The sequence below is a fragment of the Pongo pygmaeus genome, chromosome X, assembly GCF_028885625.2.
Source record: "Pongo pygmaeus isolate AG05252 chromosome X, NHGRI_mPonPyg2-v2.0_pri, whole genome shotgun sequence".
Taxonomy (NCBI): Eukaryota; Metazoa; Chordata; class Mammalia; order Primates; family Hominidae; genus Pongo; species Pongo pygmaeus.
This window is the reverse complement of record NC_072396.2, coordinates 57542701-57561300: the sequence shown is the minus strand read 5'-3', so window position 1 is coordinate 57561300 and position 18600 is coordinate 57542701. Positions and strand designations below refer to the sequence as shown.

Sequence of the window (18600 nt, the reverse complement as noted above, 5' to 3'; positions counted from 1 at the left end):
TTTCATATTTCTATAGTCTTGCATTTTTTAATCTATATTCAATAGTCAGGGGTGGAGCCAAGATGGCCACACAGGAACAGCGCCAGTCTACAGCTCCCAGCATGAGCGATGAAGAAGACGGATGATTTCTGCATTTCCAACTGAGGTACCAGGTTCATCTCACTGGGGAGTGCCAGACACTGGGTGCAGGACACTGGGTGCAGTGCACCATGCATGAGCCAATGCAGGATGAGGCATCGCATCACCCAGGAAGTGCAAGGTGTCAGGGAATTCCCTTTGCTAGTCAAACAAAGGGGTGACAGATGGCACATGGAAAATCGGGTCACTCCCACCATAATACTGCACTTTTCCAATGGGTTTAACAAACAGCACACCAGGAGATTATATCCTGCACCTGGCTCAGAGGGTCCTATGCCCACAGAGCCTCACTCATTGCTGGCACAGCAGTCTGAGATCAAACTTCAAGGTGGCAGCGAGGCTGCGGAAGGGGTGCCTGCCATTGCCGAGGCTTGAGTAGGTAAACAAAGCAGCCAGAAGCTCGAACTGGGTGAAGCCCAGCACAGCTCCAGGAGGCCTGCCTGCCTCTGTAGGCTCCACCTCTGGGGGCAGGGCACAAACAAACAAAAGGCAGCAGTAACCCCTGCAGACTTAAATGTCCCTGTCTCACAGCTTTGAAGAGAGTAGTGGTTCTCCCAGCACGCAGCTTGAGATCTGAGAACAGGCAGACTGACTCCTCAAGTGGATCCCTGACCCCTGAGTAGCCAAACTAGGAGGCACCCCCCAGTAGGGGTGGACTGACACTTCACACAACCAGGTACTCCTCTGAGACAAAACTTCCAGAGGAATGATCAGGCAGCAGCATTTGCAGTTCACCAATATCCACTGTTCTGCAGCCACCACTGCTGATGCCCAGGCAAACAGGGTCTGGAGTGAACCTCCAGCAAAATTCAACAGACCTGCAGCTGAGGGTCCTGATTGTTAGAAGGAAAACTAACAAAGAGAAAGGACATCCACACCAAAAACTCATCTGTATGTCACCATCATCAAACACGAAATGTAGATAAAACTACAAAGATGGGGAAAATCAGAGCAGAAAAACTGGAAACTAAAAATCAGAGCACCTTGCTCCTCCAAAGGAATGCAGCTCCTCACCAGTAACTGAACAAAGCTGGACAGGGAATGACTTTGATGAGTTGAGAGAAGAAGGCTTCAGAAGATCAAACTACTCTGAGCTAAAGGAGGAAGTTTGAACCAATGGCAAAGAAATTAAAAACCTTGAAAAAAATTAGATGAATGGCTAACTAGAATAGCCAATGCAGAGAAGCCCTTAAAGGACCTGATGGAGCTGAAAATGATGGCACAAGAGCTATGTGATGAATGCACAAGCCTCAGTAGCTGATGCGATCAACTGGAAGAAAAGGTATCAGTGATGGAAGACGAAATGAATGAAATGAAGCAAGAAGAGAAGATTAGAGAAAAAAGAATAAAAAGAAATGAACAAAGTCCACGAAGTATGGGACTATGTGAAAAGACGAAATCTATGTCTGATTGGTGCATCTGAAAGTGATGGGGAGAATGGAACCAAGTTGGAGAACACTCTGCAGCATATTATCCAGGCGAAATTCCCCAATCCAGCAAGGCAGGCCAACATTCAAATTCAGGAAATACAGAGAATGCCACAAAGATACTCCTTGAGAAGAGCAACTCCAAGACACATAATTGTCAGATTCACCAAAGTTGAAATGAAGGAGAAAATGTTAAGGCAGCCAGAGAGAAAGGTCAGGTTACCAACAAAGGGAAGCCCATCAGACTAACAGCTGATCTCTTGGCAGAAACTCTACAAGCCAGAAGAGAGTGGGGGCCAATATTGAACCTTCTTAAAGAAAACAATTTTCAATCCAGAATTTCATATCCAGCCAAATTAAGCTTCATAAGTGAAGGAGAAATAAAATCCTTTACAGACAAGCAAATGCTGAGAGATTTTGTCACCACCAGGCCTGCCCTAAAAGAGCTCCTGAAGGAAGCACTAAACATGGAAAGGAAGAACCAGTACAAGCCACTGCAAAAACATGCCAAATTGTAAAGAACATCAAGGCTAGGAAGAAACTGCATCAACTAATGAGGAAAATAACCAGAAAATATCATAATGACAGGATATAATTCACACATAACAATATTAACCGTAAATGTAAATGGGCTAAATGCTCCAATTAAAAGACACAGACTGGCTAATTGGATAAAGAGTCAAGACCCATCAGTGTGCTGTATTCAGGAAACCCATTTCACATGCAGAGACACACATACGCTCAAAATAGAGGGATGGAGGAAGATCTACCAAGCAAATGGAAAACTAAAAAAAAGCAGGTGTTGCAATCCTAGTCTTGGATAAAACAGAGTTTAAACCAACAAAGATCAAAAGAGACAAAGAAGGCCATTACATAATGGTAAAGGAAAGAATTAAACAAGAAGAGCTAACTATCTTAAATATACATGCACCAAATACAGGAGCACCCAGATTCATAAAGCAAGTCCTTAGTAACCTACAAAGAGACTTACCATTTGACCCAGCCATCCCATTACTGGGTATATACACAAAAGATTGTAGATCATGCTGCTATAAAGACATGCGCCCATGTATATTTATAGTGGCACTATTCACAATAGCAAAGACTTGGAACCAACCCAAATGTCCAACAACAATAGACTGGATTAAGAAAATGTGGCACATATACACCATGGAATACTACACAGCCATAAAAAATGATGAGTTCATGTCCTTTGTAGCGACATGGATGAAGCAGGAAACCATCATTCTCAGCAAACTATCACAAGCACAAAAAACCAAACACCGCATGTTCTCACTCATAGGTGGGAACTGAACAACGAGAACACATGGACACAGGAAGGGGAACATCACACTCTGGGGTCTGTTGTGGATGGGGGGAGGGGGAAGGGATAGCATTAGGAGATATACCTAACGGTAAATGATGAGCTGATGGGTGCAGCACACCAACATGGCCCATGTATACATATGTAACAAACCTGCACACTGTGCACATGTACCCTAAAACTTACAGTATAATAATAATAATAAACAATAATAATGGGAGACTTTAACACCCCACTGTCAACATTAGACAGATCAATGAGACAGAAAGTTAACAAGGATATCCAGGAAATGAACTCAGCTCTGCACCACATGGACCTAATAGACATCTACAGAACTCCCACCCCAAATCAACAGAATATACATTCTTTTCAGCACCACACCAATCTATTCCAAAATTGACCACATAGTTGGAAGTAAAGCACTCCTCAGCAAATGTAAAAGAATAGAAATTGTAACAGTCTCTCAGACCACAGTGCAATCAAACTAGAACTCAGAATTAGAAACTCACTCAAATCTGCTCAAATACATGGAAACTGAACAACCTGATCCTGAATGACTACTGGGTACATAATGAAATGAAGACAAAAATAAAGATGTTCTTTGAAACCAACGAGAACAAAGACACAACATACCAGAATCTCTGGGACACATTCAAAGGAGTGTGTAGAGGGAAATTTATAGCACTAAATGCCCACAAGAGAAAGCAGGAAAGATATAAAACTGACACCCTAACATCACAATTAAAAGAACTAGGGAAGCAAGAGCAAACACATTCAAAAGCTAGCAGAAGGCAAGAAATAACTAAAATCAGAGCAGAACTGAAGGAAATAGAGACATAAAAAACCCTTCAAAAAATCAATGAATTCAGGAACTGGTTTTATGAAAAGATGAACAAAATTGATAGACTACTAGTAAGACTAATGAAGCAGAAAAGAGAAGAATCAAATAGAAGCAATAAAAAATGATAAAGAGGATATCACCACCAATCCCACAGAAGTACAAACTACCATCAGAGAATACTACAAACACCTCTATGCAAATAAACTAGAAAATCTAGAAGAAATGGATAAATTCCTCGACACAAACACTCTCCCAAGACTAAACCAGGAAGAAGTTGAATCTCTGAATACACCAATAACAGGCTCTGAAATAGAGGCAATCATTAATACCTTACCAAACAAAAAAAGTCCAGGACCAGATGGATTCACAGCCAAATTCTACCAGAGGTACAAGGAGGAGCTGGTACCATTCCTTCTGAAACTGTTCGAATCAATAGAATAAGAGGGAATCCTCCCTAACTCATTTTATGAGGCCAGCATCATCCTGATACCAAAGCCTGGCAGAGACACAACAAAAAAGAGAATTTGAGACCAATATACTTGATGAACATTGATGCAAAAATCCTCAATAAAATACTGCAAACCGAATCCAGCAGCACATCAAAAAGCTTATCCAGCATGATCATGCGGGCTTCATCACTGGGATGCAAGGCTGGTCCAATATACGCAAATCAATAAACGTAGTCCAGGATATAAACAGACCAAAGACAAAAACCACATGATTATCTCAATAGATGCGGAAAAGGTCTTTGACAATATTCAACAACCTTCATGCTAAAAACTCTCAATAAATTAGGTATTGATGTGATGTATCTCAAAATAATAAGAGCTATCTATGACAAACCCACAGCCAAAATCATACTGAATGGACAAAAACTGGAAGCATTCCCTTTGAAAACTGGCACAAGACAAGGATGCCCTCTCTCACCAACACAGTGTTGGATGTTCTGGCCACGGCAATCAGGCAGGAGAAGGAAATAAATGGCATTCAATTAGGAAAAGAGGAAGTCAAATTGTCCCTGTTTGCAGATGACATGATTGTATACCTAGAAAAGCCCATCATCTCAGCCCAAAATCTCCTTTAGCTGATAAGCAACTTCAGCAAAGTCTCAGGATACAAAATCAATGTGCAAAAATCACAAGCATTCTTATACACCAATAACAGACAAACAGAGAGCCAAATCATGAATGAATTCCCATTCACAATTGCTTCAAAGAGAATAAAATACCTAGGAATCCAACTTACAAGGGATGTGAAGGAACTCTTCAAGGAGAACTACAAACCACTGCTCAATGAAATAAAAGAGGATACAAACAAATGGAAGAACATTCCATGCTCATGGGTAGGAAGAATCAATATCGTGAAAATGGCCATACTGCCCAAGGTAATTTATAGATTCAATGCCATCCCCATCAAGCTACCAATGACTTTCTTCACAGAGTTGGAAAAAACAACTTTAAAGTTCATATGGAACCAAAAAGGAACCTGCATTGCTAATTCAATCTTAAGCCAAAAGAACAAAGCTGGAGGCATCACACTACCTGACTTCAAACTATACTACAAGGCTACAGTAACCAAAACAGCATGGTACTGGTACCAAAACAGAGATATAGACCAATGGAACAGAACAGAGCCATCAGAAATAATGCCACATTCTACAACTATCTGATCTTTGACAAACCTGACTAAAACAAGCAATGGGGAAAGGATTCCCTATTTAATAAATGGTGCTGGGAAAACTGGCTAGCCATAGGTAGAAAGCTGAAAATGGATCCCTTCCTTACACCTTATACAAAAATTAATTCAAGATGGATTAAAGACTTACATGTTAGACATAAAACCATACAAATCCTAGAAGAAAACCTAGGCAATACCATTCAGAACATAGGCATGAGCAAGGACTTCATATCTAAAACAGCAAAAGCAATGGCAACAAAAGCCAAAATTGACAAATGGGATCTAATTAAACTATAGAGCTTCTGCACAGCAAAAGAAACCACCATCAGAGTGAATAGGCAACCTAAAGAATGGGAGAAAATTTTTGCAACCTACTCATCTGACAAAGGGCTGCTATCCAGAATCTACAAAGAACTCAAACAAATTTACAAGAAAGAAACAAACAACCCCATCAAAATGTAGGCAAAGGATAGGAACAGACACTTCTCAAAAGAAGACATTTATACAGCCAAAAAACACACGAAAAAATGCTCATCATCACTGGCCATCAGAGAAATGCAAATCAAAACCACAATGAGATACCATCTCACGCCTGTTAGAATGGCGATGATTAAAAAGTCAGGAAACAACAGGTGCTAGAGAGGATGTGGAGAAATAGGAATACTTTTACACTGTTGGTGGCAATGTAAACTAGTTCAGCCATTGTGGAAGTCATTGTGGCGATTCCTCAGGGATCTAGAACTAGAAATACCATTTGACCCAGCCATCCCATTACTGGGTATATACCCAAAGGATTATAAATCATGCTGCTATAAAGACACATGCACACGTATGTTTATTGTGTCACTATTCACAATAGCAAAGACTTGAAACCAACCGAAATATCCAACAACGATAGACTGGATTAAGAAAATGTGGCACATATACACCATGGAATACTATGCAGCCACAAAAAGGCATGAGTTCATGCCCTTTGTAGGGACATGGATGAAGCTGGAAACCATCATTCTCAGCAAACTATCACAAGCACAAAAAACCAAACACCGCATGTTCTCACTCATAGGTGTGAATTGAACATTGAGAACACATGGACACAGGAAGGGGAACATCACACTCCGGGGCCTGTTGTGGGGTGGAGGGAGGGTGGAGGGATAGCATTAGGAGATATATCTAATGCTAAATGACGAGTTAATGGGTGCAGCACACCAGCATGGCGCATGTATACATATGTAACAAACCTGCATGTTGTGCACACATACCCTAAAACTTAAAGTATAATAATAATAAAATTTAAAAAACTGTATTCAATAGTCTATATTGTTAGCATGTTTGATATTCATTCCATATCCACAAAGGATTACAAAATGTTTCTGAGTGAATTTATTTTTTTTATTTTGAAAATATTTTAATGCTCGTTGTGGTGGCTCACACCTGTAATCCCAACCCTTTGGGAGGCTGAGGCAGGCAGATCACTTGAGCGCAGGAGTTCAAGATCCACCTGAGCAACAAGCAAAACCCCATCTTTACTGAAAACAAAAAAATTCACTGGGTGTGGTTTGTATGCCTGTAGTCCCAGCTTCTCAGTAAGCTGATATTGGAGGATCACCTGAGCCCAGGAAACGGAGGTTGCACTGAGCCAAGACTGCACCACTGGACTCCAACCTGGGCCACAGTGCAAGATCCCGTCTAAAATATATATATATATGATAATTTAATTCTACAAGAACAAATTTCCAAGCTCAGTCTTGAATGGGAAGATTGCAATGAAGAAGATAAACCATTCCACAAATTAGTGGTTTGGTGCAAATGTAATTTGCAGTTATTGTCATCTAAAGTAGTGTCAAAATCACAATTACTTTTGCACTGACCTAATAAAAAGATTACTTCTCTGAGATGTAAATATTGCTGCCATATTTACTGATTTTTTTTTTTCTTCTTTCTAGGTATCTTGTAGTGAGCAGGGGCTTGAACTCTAAAAAAGAAAATGAGCAAAGTTTATATGAAGAGAGTGATTTCAGGCACATGGCAACTCACTAAGTGCTAAAGATGGTCATAGCCAGTGGTCAGAGATGATCACTGTACTGGTTAGTTTTAAGCATCAACTTAACTAAGTTAAGAGATACCAACCTAGTGGGTAAAGCATTATTCCTGGGTATGTCTGTGAGTGTATTTCCAGAGGAGATTGGAAGTTAAATCAATGGACTGAGTAAGGAAAATCTATCCTCACCAAATGTGGGTAGGCATCATCTTATTGGTTGGCGGCCCAAATATAACAAAAAGGCAGATGAAAGGCAAACTTATCTCTCTTTTTTGAGCAGGGAAACCCAACTTCTTTTATGCTTGGAGGTCAGAATTCTACATTTTTCAGCCTTCAGACTCTGGTACTTGCAACTGTGTCCCCCCAGTGTCTCAGGATTTCAGAATTGGACTGAGCTATAGCATAAACTTCCCTGGTTCTCCAACTTGCAAATGATATTTTGTGGGACTTCTCCATGTCCATAATCACATGACCCAATTCCCATAATAACTAACTTCTTATATATATATATGTACTTTTCATTCTGTTTCTCTGAAGAACCATGAATAATACAGATTTTGGTACCAGAAGTGGTTCTAGAGCAACAAAATTTTAAGGATAAGTTTCCTGAATTGACTTTAGAGTTTCTGGAATTGACTAATTTGATTAGATTTTAAAATGCTAAGGACTCCCTATTCAAGATCATATAGAGAGCAATAATAGTCCATGGTGTGATCCGTCAATAGACATATGCAAAATATTACTATTGTATAGTTCTAATCAACCACATATAAGAGTCAACGAACTTAGTGACTCTGTATATAATACTTTTGAACATTTGTGGAAAACTAAGAAATATAATGACATTGGTTGGTTTCTCGTAATGTCAATGGACAAAGTGATTAAAAAATTAAAGGATGAGCTCAGGGATTTGAATTCCTAGCTTAAGAACTGGGTAAATGACCTAAGAGCTTTAAGCTATGCCCTCAGAGAGAAGCTTATCTCCTGTAGCCACAGGACTGAGCATAATGAAAATCAAACACATGTTCTTATCATGGAATTTCCTGAATTACAAAGAGAGTTTAAATGCCAGCCTCTCAGGGTATCTAATGTGAAAGTGAGTCACAGACTGGGAAAAAATGGGATCATGTAAATTGAGATGGTGATGCATAGAAAAACTCAATGACGCAAGAGACATTGAGCTTTTAAATTTTAATGAGGTGTTTTGTTGTTGCTGTTTTGTTTTGTTTTGTTTTGTTTTTTTTGCCAGTGGAAGTAGCCTTTCAATCTCCCAGTGGTAGCACTGTCCCCACTCATAGTGGTATTGGCCTTTCCACTTCTATCTAATGGAATGATAATAGTCTCCATAGAGGCAGTTTCCAAGCATGACAATGCTGATTCTCCTTGGGACCAACCCTCACCACCCAACTTTGCTTCTAGATCCATAAATATAATCAAGTTCCAGCAGATCCCTAAATGTATGGAATAAAGTGTGACCAATGAAGGAGCACTTTACACTTCAAAAATAAACCTAAGTTTTCTAATTGATACAAGTAGATATTCAGGGCACTTTTCTGGGAATGCATATTAAGGTATGAAATGGAGGTGGAAGAAATATAAAGTTGCATCAGGCTGAATTTGTTCATTTGTGACCACCAAGTAGAAATTCTGTATTTAATGTTGCAGCTTGGGGAGTTAGAAAGGGCTCTAACAGTTGGTGTAGTTTCCTGGCTGAAAACTGGATCAAAAAGATGGACAACTGCTGGCTGGCAAGATGGCCAAATAGAAAAATCTCTGGTCTGCAGTTCCCAGTGAGATCAACACAGAAGGCAGGTGATTTCTACATTTCTGACTGAAATACCTGATTCATTTCATTGGGACTGGTTAGACAGTGGGTGCAGCCCATGGAGGGTGAGCCAAAGTAGGGTGGGGCATCACCTCACCTGGGAAGTGCAAGGGGTTGGGGAATTCTCTCCTCTACCCAAGGGAAGCTGTGAAAGACTGTGCCTGAGGAATGGTGTACTCCAGCCCAGATACTGGGCTTTTCCCACAGTCTTTGCAACCCGCAGACCAGGAGATTCACTATAGTGCCCATGCCACCAGGGCCCTGGGTTTCAAGCACAAAACTGGGCTGCCATTTGGGCAGAGACTGAGCTAGCAGCAGGAGTTTTTTCTTTTTTTCCATATCCCAGTGGTGCCTGGAACACCAGTGAGACAGAACTATTCACTCCCATGGAAAGGGGGCTGAAGCCAGGTAACCAAGTGGTCTGGCTTGGCAGGTCCCACCTGCCAAGCAGTAAATGCCCACAAGCAAAAGCAGGAAAGATCTAAAAGATCCCACCTCCACGGAGCCCAGCAAGCCAAGATCCAATGGCTTGAAATTGTCGCTGCCAGCACAGCAGTCTAATATCAACCTGGGACACTCGAGCTTGGTGGGGGGAGGGGCATCCACCATGGCTGAGGCTTGAGTAGGCAGTTTTACCCTCACAGTGTAAACAAAGCTGCTAGGAAGTTTGAACAGGGTGGAGCCCACCGCAGCCCAGCAAGGCCACTGTGGCCAGACTGTCTCTCTAGATTCCTACTCTCTGGGCAGGACATCTCTGAAAAAAAAGGCAACAGCCCTAGTCAGAGGCTTACAGATAAAACCCCCATCTCCCTGGGACAGAGCACCAGAGGGCAGGGGTGGCTGTGGGCGCAGCTTCAGCAGACTAAAACATCCCTTCCTAATGGCTCTGAAGAGAGCAGCAGATCTCCCAGCACAGCATTTGAACTCTGATAAGGGTCAGACTGTCTCCCCAAGTGGGTCCCTGACCTCCGTGTATCCTGACTGAGAGACAGCTCCCAGTAGGAACTGACAGACACCTGATACAGGAGAGCTCTGGCTGGCATCTGGCAGGTGCCCCTGTAGGACGAAGCTTCCAGAGGAAATAACAGGAAACAATCATTTCTGTTCCGCAGCTTCCGCTGGTGATACCCAGACAAACAGGGTCTGGAGTGGACCTCCAGCAAACTCCAGCAGACCTGCAGCAGAGGGGCCTGGCTGTTAGAAATACAACTAACCAACAGAAAGGAATAGCACATCCACACAGAGTCCCCATCTGAAGGTCACCAATATCAAAGACCAAAGGTAGATAAATACAAGAAGATGGGGAGAAACCAGTGCAAAAAGGCTGAAAATTTCAAAAACAAGAGTGCCTCTTCTCCTCCAAAGGATCACAACTTTTCACCAGCAAGAGAACAAAACTGGACGGAAAATGAGTTTGACAAATTGACAGAAGTAGGCTCCAGAAGGTGGGTAATAACAAACTCCTCCAGGCTAAGGAGTATGTTCTAACCCAATGCAAGGAAGCTAAGAAACTTGATAAAAGGTTACAGGAACTACTAACTAGATTAACCAGTTTAGGGAAGAATATAAATGACCTGATGGAGCTGAAAAAACAGCACAGGAACTTCATGAAGCATATAAAAGTGCCAATAGCCAAATAGATAAAGCAGAAGAAAAGATATGGGAGATTGAAGATCAACTCAATGAAATAAAGCAAGAAGACAAGATTAGAGAAAAAAGAGTAACAAGAAATGAACAAAGCCTCCAAGAAATATGGGGCTATGTGAAAAGACCAAATCCATATTGGATTGGTGTACCTGAAAGTGATGGGGAGAATGGAACCAAGTTTGAAGACACTCTTCAGGATATCATCCAAGAGAACTTCCTCAACCTAGCAAGGCGGGCCCATATTCATCCCTTTACCACAATGGTAGAGGGATCAATGGAACAAGAAGGGCTAACTATCCTAAACATATATGCAGAAATACAGAAGCACTCAGATTCATAAAGCAAGTTCTTACTGACTTACAAAGAGACTTAGACTCCCACACAATAATAGTGGGAGACTTTTATACCCCACTGTCAATACTAGACAGATAAATGAGACATAAAATTAACAAGAATATTCAAAACTTGAACTCAGCTCTGGACCAAGTGGACCTAATAGACATCTACAGAAGTCTCCACCCCAGATCAACAGAATATACATTCTTCTAAGCACCACATCGCATTTATTCTAAAATTGACCACATAATTGGAAGTAAAACACTCCTCAGCAAATGCAAAAGAATGGAAATCATAACAGTCTTTCAGACCACAGTGCAACCAAATTACAACTAATTACAACTCAGGATTAAGAAACTCACTCAAAACTGGACAACAACATGGAAACTGAAAAACCGGTTCCTGCGTGACTACTGGGTAAATATTAAAATTAATGCAGAAATAAAAATGTTCTTAAACCAGTGAGAACAAAGAGACAAGGTACCAAAATCTCTGGGACATATTTAAAGGAGTGTAAAGAGGGGAATTGTTAGAACTAAATGTCCACAAGCAAAAGCAGGAAAGATCTAAAATCGACACCCTAACATCAAAATTAAAAGAACTACTGAAGCCAGAGTAAACAAATTCAAAAGCAAGCAGAAAACAATAAAAAACTAAGATCAGAGCAGAACTGAGGGAGATGGACACATGAAAAACCATTCAATAAATCAATGAATCCAGGACCTGGTTTTCTGAAAAGGTGAAAAACCATTCAATAAATCAATGAATCCAGGACCTGGTTTTCTGAAAAGGTAGAGAAGAATCAAAAAGATGCAATAAAATTGATAGAATGGATATCACCAGTGATCTCACAGAAATACAAACCACCATCAGAGAATACTATAAACCCCCTACACAAATAAACTAGAAAATCTAGAAGAAATTGATAAATTCCCAGAAATACACACCCTCCCAAGTCTAAACCAGGAAGACATCAAATCACTGAATAGACCAATAAGAAGTTCTGAAAATGAGGAAGTAATTAATAGCCTACCAACCAAAAAAAGTCCAAGAACAGACAGATTCACAGCAGAATTCTAGATGAGGTATAAAGAGGAGCTGGTACCATATCTTCTAAAACCATTCCAAACAATAGAAAAAGAAGGAATACTCCCTAACTCATTTTATAAGGCCAGCAACATCCTGATATCAATATCTGGAAGAGACACAACAAGAAAAGAAAATTTCAGGCTAATATCCCTGATGAACATCAATGTGAAAATCCACAGCGAAATACTGACAAAACAAATCCAGCAGCACATCAAAAATCTTATCCACCAGTATCAAGTTGGCTCCATCCCTGGGATGTAAAGCTGGTTCAACATAGGCAAATCGATAAATGTAATCCATCACATAAACAGAACCAATGAAAAAAACCACTTGATATCTTAATAGATGCAGAAAAGGCCTTCAACCAAATTCAACAGCCTTCATGCTAAAAATTCTCAATAAACTAGGTATTGATGGAACATACTTCAAAATAGTAAGAGCTATTTATGACAAACTCACAGCCAATATCATACTGAATGGGAAAAAACTGGAAGCATTTCCTTTAAAAACTGTCACAAGACAAGAATGCCCTGTCTCACCACTCCTATTCAACATAGTATTGGAAGTTTTGGCCAGGGCAATCAGGCAAGAGAAAGAAATAAAGGGTTTTCAAATAGGAAGAGAGGAAGTCAAATTGTCTCTGTTGCAGATAACATGATTGTACATTTAGAAAACCCCATTGTCTCAGCCCAAAATCTCCTTAAGCTGATAAGCAACTTCAGCAAAGTCTCAGGATACAAAATCAATGTGCAAAAATCACAAGCATTCCTATATACCAATAATAGATAAACAGAGAGCAAAACCATGAGTTAACTCCCATTCACAATTGCTACTAAGAGAATAAAATACCTAGAAATCCAACTTACAAGGAATGTGATGGACCTCTTCAAGGAGAACTACAAACCACTGCTCAAGGAAATAAAAAGGGACACAACCAAATGAAAGAACATTCCATGCTCATGGATAGAAAGAATCAATATAGTAAAAATGGCCTTACTGCCCAAAGTAACTTATAGATTCAATGCTATCCCCATTGAGCTACCATTGACTTTCTTCACAGATTTGGAAGAAATACATTAAACTTCATATGGAATGAAAAAACAGCTCCCATAGCCAAGACAATTCTAAGCAAAAAGAACAAAGCTGGAGGCATCACACTACCTGACTTCACACTGCACTACAAGGCTACAATAACCAAAACAGCATGGTACTGGTACCAAAACAGATATATAGACCAAGGGAACAGAAGAGAGGCCTCAGAAATACCACCACACATCTACAACCATCTGATCTTTGACAAACCTGAGAAAAACAACAATGGGGAAAGAATTTCCTATTTAATAAACAGTGTTGGGAAAACTGGCTAGCCATATGCAGAAAACTGAAACTGGACCCCTTCCTTACACTTTATACAAAAATTAACTCAAGATGGATTAAAGACTTAAACGTAAGACCTAAAACCATAAAAATCCTAGAAGAAAACCTAGGCAATACCATTCAGGACATAAGCATGGTCAAAGACTTACATCTAAAACACCAAAAGGTATGGGAACAAAAGCCAAAATTGACAAACGGGATCTAATTAAATGAAAAAGCTTCTACACAGCAAAAGAAACTATCATCAGAGTGAACAGGCAACCTATAGAATGGGAGAACGTTTTTGCAATCCATCCATCTGACAAAAGGGCTAATATCCAGAATATACAAAGAACTTAAACAAATTTACAAGAAAAATCAAACTATGCCATCAAATAGTGGGTGAAGGATATGAACAGACACTTCTCAAAAGAAGACATTTATGCAACAAACAAAGGTATGAAAAAAAGCTCATCATCACTGGTCATTAGGGAAATGCAAATGAAAACCACAATGAGATACCATCTTACACCAGTTGGAATGGTGATCATTAAAAAGCCAGAAAATAACAGATGCTGGAGAAGATGTGGAGAAATAGGAATGCTTTTACACTGTTGGTGGGAGTGTCAATTAGTTCAGCCATTGTGGAAGACAGTGTGGCAATTCCTCAAGGATCTAGATCCAGAAATACATTTGACCCAGCAATCCAAATACTGGGTATATTCCCAAAGGATTATAAATCATTCTACTATAAAGACACATGCACACGTATGCTGACTGTGGCACTAGTCACAATAGCAAAGACTTGGAACCAACCCAAATACCCATCAATGATAGACTGTATAAAGAAAATGTGGCACATATGCACCATGGAATACTATGCAGCCATAAAAAAGGATGAGTTCATGTCCTTTGCAGGGACATGGATGAAACTGGAAACCATAATTCTCAGCAAACTAAAACAAGAGCAGAAAACCAAACACCACATTTTCTCACTTATAAATGGGAGTTGAACAATGAAAACACATGGACACAGGGAGGGGAACATCTGTCACTGGGACCTGTCAGGGTGTGGGGGGCTAGGGGAGGGATAGAATTAGAAATAACTAATGTAGGTGATGGGTTGATGGGTGCAGCAAACCACCATGGCATGTGTATACCTATGTAACGAAACTGCACATTCTGCACATGTACCCCAGAACTTAAAGTATAATTTTAAAAAATAATTATTTAATAATTACTTAATTGATCACTTAATTTAATCCTTATTAACAGTCTGTTACCACTATTCTTTCATTTTACTGCATAATCACTTTATTGGTCACTTAATTTAATCCTTATTAAGTCTATGACCACTATTGTCCCATTTTACTGCATAACAGTCTACTAAAAGTAGTATTTTTAAAAATTAACCATCAGATAATTATGTCCTGATTGTATTGCATTATCTATATTAAAGTCTTTCTCTGGGAATTTCCTCAAGTATGATCTTCATACCTTTGATACCTTTTCTCTTTTAATAACACCTCATCTAAATTTTAGACTCACATACCTAATAAAACAGCTCATAGTTTTTCCTTCCCTACATTGCTCGCTCCTATTTCTTGAGCTGTCATTGCTCTTAAAGCCTATACCACACAGATACAGTCTCTGCTGTTTTTTAACTCTTTCATTTATGCAAGTTCTGGAATTATGGGCTGAATAAATTCATGTTTTAAAAAAAAAGACGGCCAATTATGAGTGACTTGGAAATATCCAAACACCCTTGGTTTAATGGAGAAGAAGAAATTCACAGGATTAGGGAGATTAAAATACTAGAGTAGATTTGTCTTTTAAGGCTTAGTCATCAACACTGGAAGAGTCTAGAAAGTGTAACTTTCACCAGTGCTTTGGGAAATAGATTTGTGAGGGGATCCCCAGCATCCTTGAAGAGCTCCATGACTGCTTTTCTCTGTAGGACAGATCTTACGGTGAAACCTGCAATCACTCAACTGGAAAACTTAAATGCAATAGGTATAATTGGATCTTGAGATAGCAGGGGTGAAGTTGTGGCACACAATCATTAAAAGAAAGGTGAGTATAATTACTGTAATGGACAGCTGTGTAAAAGCCCCAATCAGAATAATCTGACTCACGCAGAACTATGGTGTTGGCTAGTTAATTGTTGTGTTTCCATAAGTGAAATAGATGCGAAAGCTACTAAACCTTTACTTGATCTGTATAACCATAACATATCCAGGTCAAATAAACAAAAGTCTAATTTGAATCATAAAAGCAAAAAAAAAAAAAAACACCACAACACTCAATTAATTTTCAGGCTTCATCCAGTTTACAAACCCAGAAACCCTTGAATGAAGGGGAGGCTCTCTAGTCAGATTAAGGGCTATGGAGGTCAGGTGATCAATAAAGTCTTTGCTGAGGTCTATCTTGCGGTGAGTCCAGTAGGTCCCTGAACCCATTCTGTGGTTATTTCTCTAGCTCCAGAATGCATCATTAGAATAGAAATAATTAGCAGCTAGAAGAATCTCAACACTGGTTTTCTAACCAGAAGAGTGAAAGCTATTATAGTGAGAAAGGCCAAATAGAAGCAATTAGAGTTGTGTATACCAAGGAAAATAGTAAATCAAAAGCAATACTGCATCTCTGGAAGGATTGTAGACATTAATGCCACCATCAAAGACTTGAAAGATTCAAAGATGTTGATTCCTACCACATTCCCCATTCAACTCTTCTATTTTACCTGTGCAGAAGAGAGATGGGTCTTGGAAAATTACAGTGGAATATCATAAAATTAAACAAGTGATGATTCCAATGGAATCTCCTCCACTAGATGTGGATTCACTGCTTGAGCAAATTAACACATCTCCTGGTACCTGCTAGGCAGTTAATAATCTGGCAATTAACTCTCTAGCACTACATCATAATTTAGTTTAAAGGGATCTTGATTGCTTTTCTCTTCCACAAGATATTTCACAGACCTATTACATTGAAGACATTTGCTGATTGGACTTAATGAGCAAAAAGTAACAAATACTTTACACTTATTGCTAAGACATTTGCATTTCAGAAGGTAGAAAATAAATCCAACTAAAATTCAGGAGGCTTCAACCTCTTTAAAATTTCTAGGGGTTATGTGGTGTGGGGCATGCCAAGATGTCCTTCCTAAGGCAAATAATAAGACGTTGCATCTGATTCCTCCTGCAACCAAGAAAGTGGCAAATTGCCTAGTGGACCTATGTAATTGGTCCAAACTACCAAGGAGAAGGTAGACTACTGTACCCCAGTGGAGGTAAGACAGAGTATTTATGGAATACAGAAGATCTTCTAGGGAGTCACTTAATATTACCACAACCTATGATTAAGGGTCAATGGAAAACTGCAATGACCCAATCCAGGCAGAACAACAAATGACCCAAACCCTTCAGGAATGAAGGTTTGGATCACACCAGCAGGTAAGGAATTACAATCAGCTGAGGTGCTTGCTGCAAGCAAAGAGAATAGAGAATGGGTTGTGGAAATAAGTTGTTCAAAATACCAGCTATGACCACATGACCAGTTAAGGAGAAAAAGACCATAATTGTCATGAGTATTTCTTTTCTATGTGTTAAAATTAAGATTATATATGTATATGTATATTATGTATAATATACATATATTAAGCAAATATCTTTGTTTCATATCCTCTCTTGTTCCTTTATAATGTAACAAAAGATGTATTGACTTTATATCAGTATGTAAGCTTGTTTTTTTATTGTTATTCTACTTTAAGTTCTAGGGTACACGTGCACAACGTGCAGGTTTGTTACATATGTATACATGTGCTGTGTTGGTTTGCTGCATCCATTAACTTGTCATTTACATTAGATATTTCTCCTAATGCTATCCCTCCCCCATGCCCCCACCCCATGACAGGCCCTGGTGTGTGATGTTCCCCGCCCTGTGTCCAAGTGTTCTCATTGTTCAATTCCCACCTATGAGTGAGAACATGCGGTGTTTGGTTTTCTGTCCCTGTGATAGTTTGCTCAGAATGATGGTTTCCAGCTTCATCCCTGTTGCTACAAAGGACATGAACTCATCCTTTTTTATGGCTGCATAGTATTCCATGGTGTATATGTGCCACATTTTCGTAAGCACTCATCTAATAATTTTGCATTCTCTTTAACCTGCTTAATAGGGCAAGTGGGGTGTTTTCTGCTCAACTGACATATCTGACCTGTATGATAATAGAATTTCTCATTATAAGTCAATAAATTTTTGTTCTCTTATTGTGTCTTTCAGTCTTATGATGTAATCAGTGTGATTTACATTATAGTATTTAAGTTAGAGGATATCAGAAGAAAAGTAAACAACACTCAGCAGTGAGTTTATCTCTCTTTATGGGGAAGGGATTAATATGTTTATATTTTCATTTGTTTTTGTGTTAATAATTGGCATATATTTCTTTCAGATTGAACTCCCTTTAGCATTTCTTGTAAGATAGATCTGGTGGTAATGAACTCCTTAAGCTTTGTTAATCTGAGAATGTCTTTATCTCTTCTTTATTTCCAAAGGACAGCTTTGCTGGTTAAAATATCCTTGGTTATGTTTTGTTTTTAGTACTTGGCATATATCATCCCACTCTCTCCTGGCCTGTAAAGCCTCTGCTGAAAGATCCACTTCTAGCCTTATTGAAACTCCCTTCTATGTTATTTGTTTCTTCCTCTTGCTGCTTCCAACATCCTGTCTTTGTCCATAATTTGTAACAGATTGAATATAATATGAATTAGTCTTCTTTAGACTGAATCTCATTGGAGACTTTTCACCTTCTTATTCTTGGATATTTATTTCTTTTCACAGATTTGAAAAGCTTTCACTATTATTTCTTTAAATAAAATTTCTACTCCTTTGTCTTTCTCTGCTCCT

The 18600-nt window shown here is 39.3% G+C and overlaps 2 long non-coding RNA genes across 2 annotated transcripts in view; both read left to right on the top strand.

Annotated features, from left to right (window-relative positions):
• LOC129025056 (uncharacterized) overlaps window positions 1-5899 on the top strand; it is an 84737-nt gene extending 78838 nt beyond the window's left edge. Inside the window, exon 4 of the long non-coding RNA XR_010125504.1 lies at window positions 46-5899. This is a non-coding gene — a long non-coding RNA (uncharacterized LOC129025056). The remainder of the gene's footprint in view (window positions 1-45) is intronic.
• Window positions 5900-7355: 1456 nt separating this feature from the next.
• Window positions 7356-17942, top strand: LOC134739055 (uncharacterized). Its single transcript, XR_010125505.1, has 3 exons — window positions 7356-7491; window positions 9111-9257; window positions 10383-17942. It is a non-coding gene; the product is annotated as an uncharacterized LOC134739055 (long non-coding RNA).
• Window positions 17943-18600: the final 658 nt, after the last annotated feature.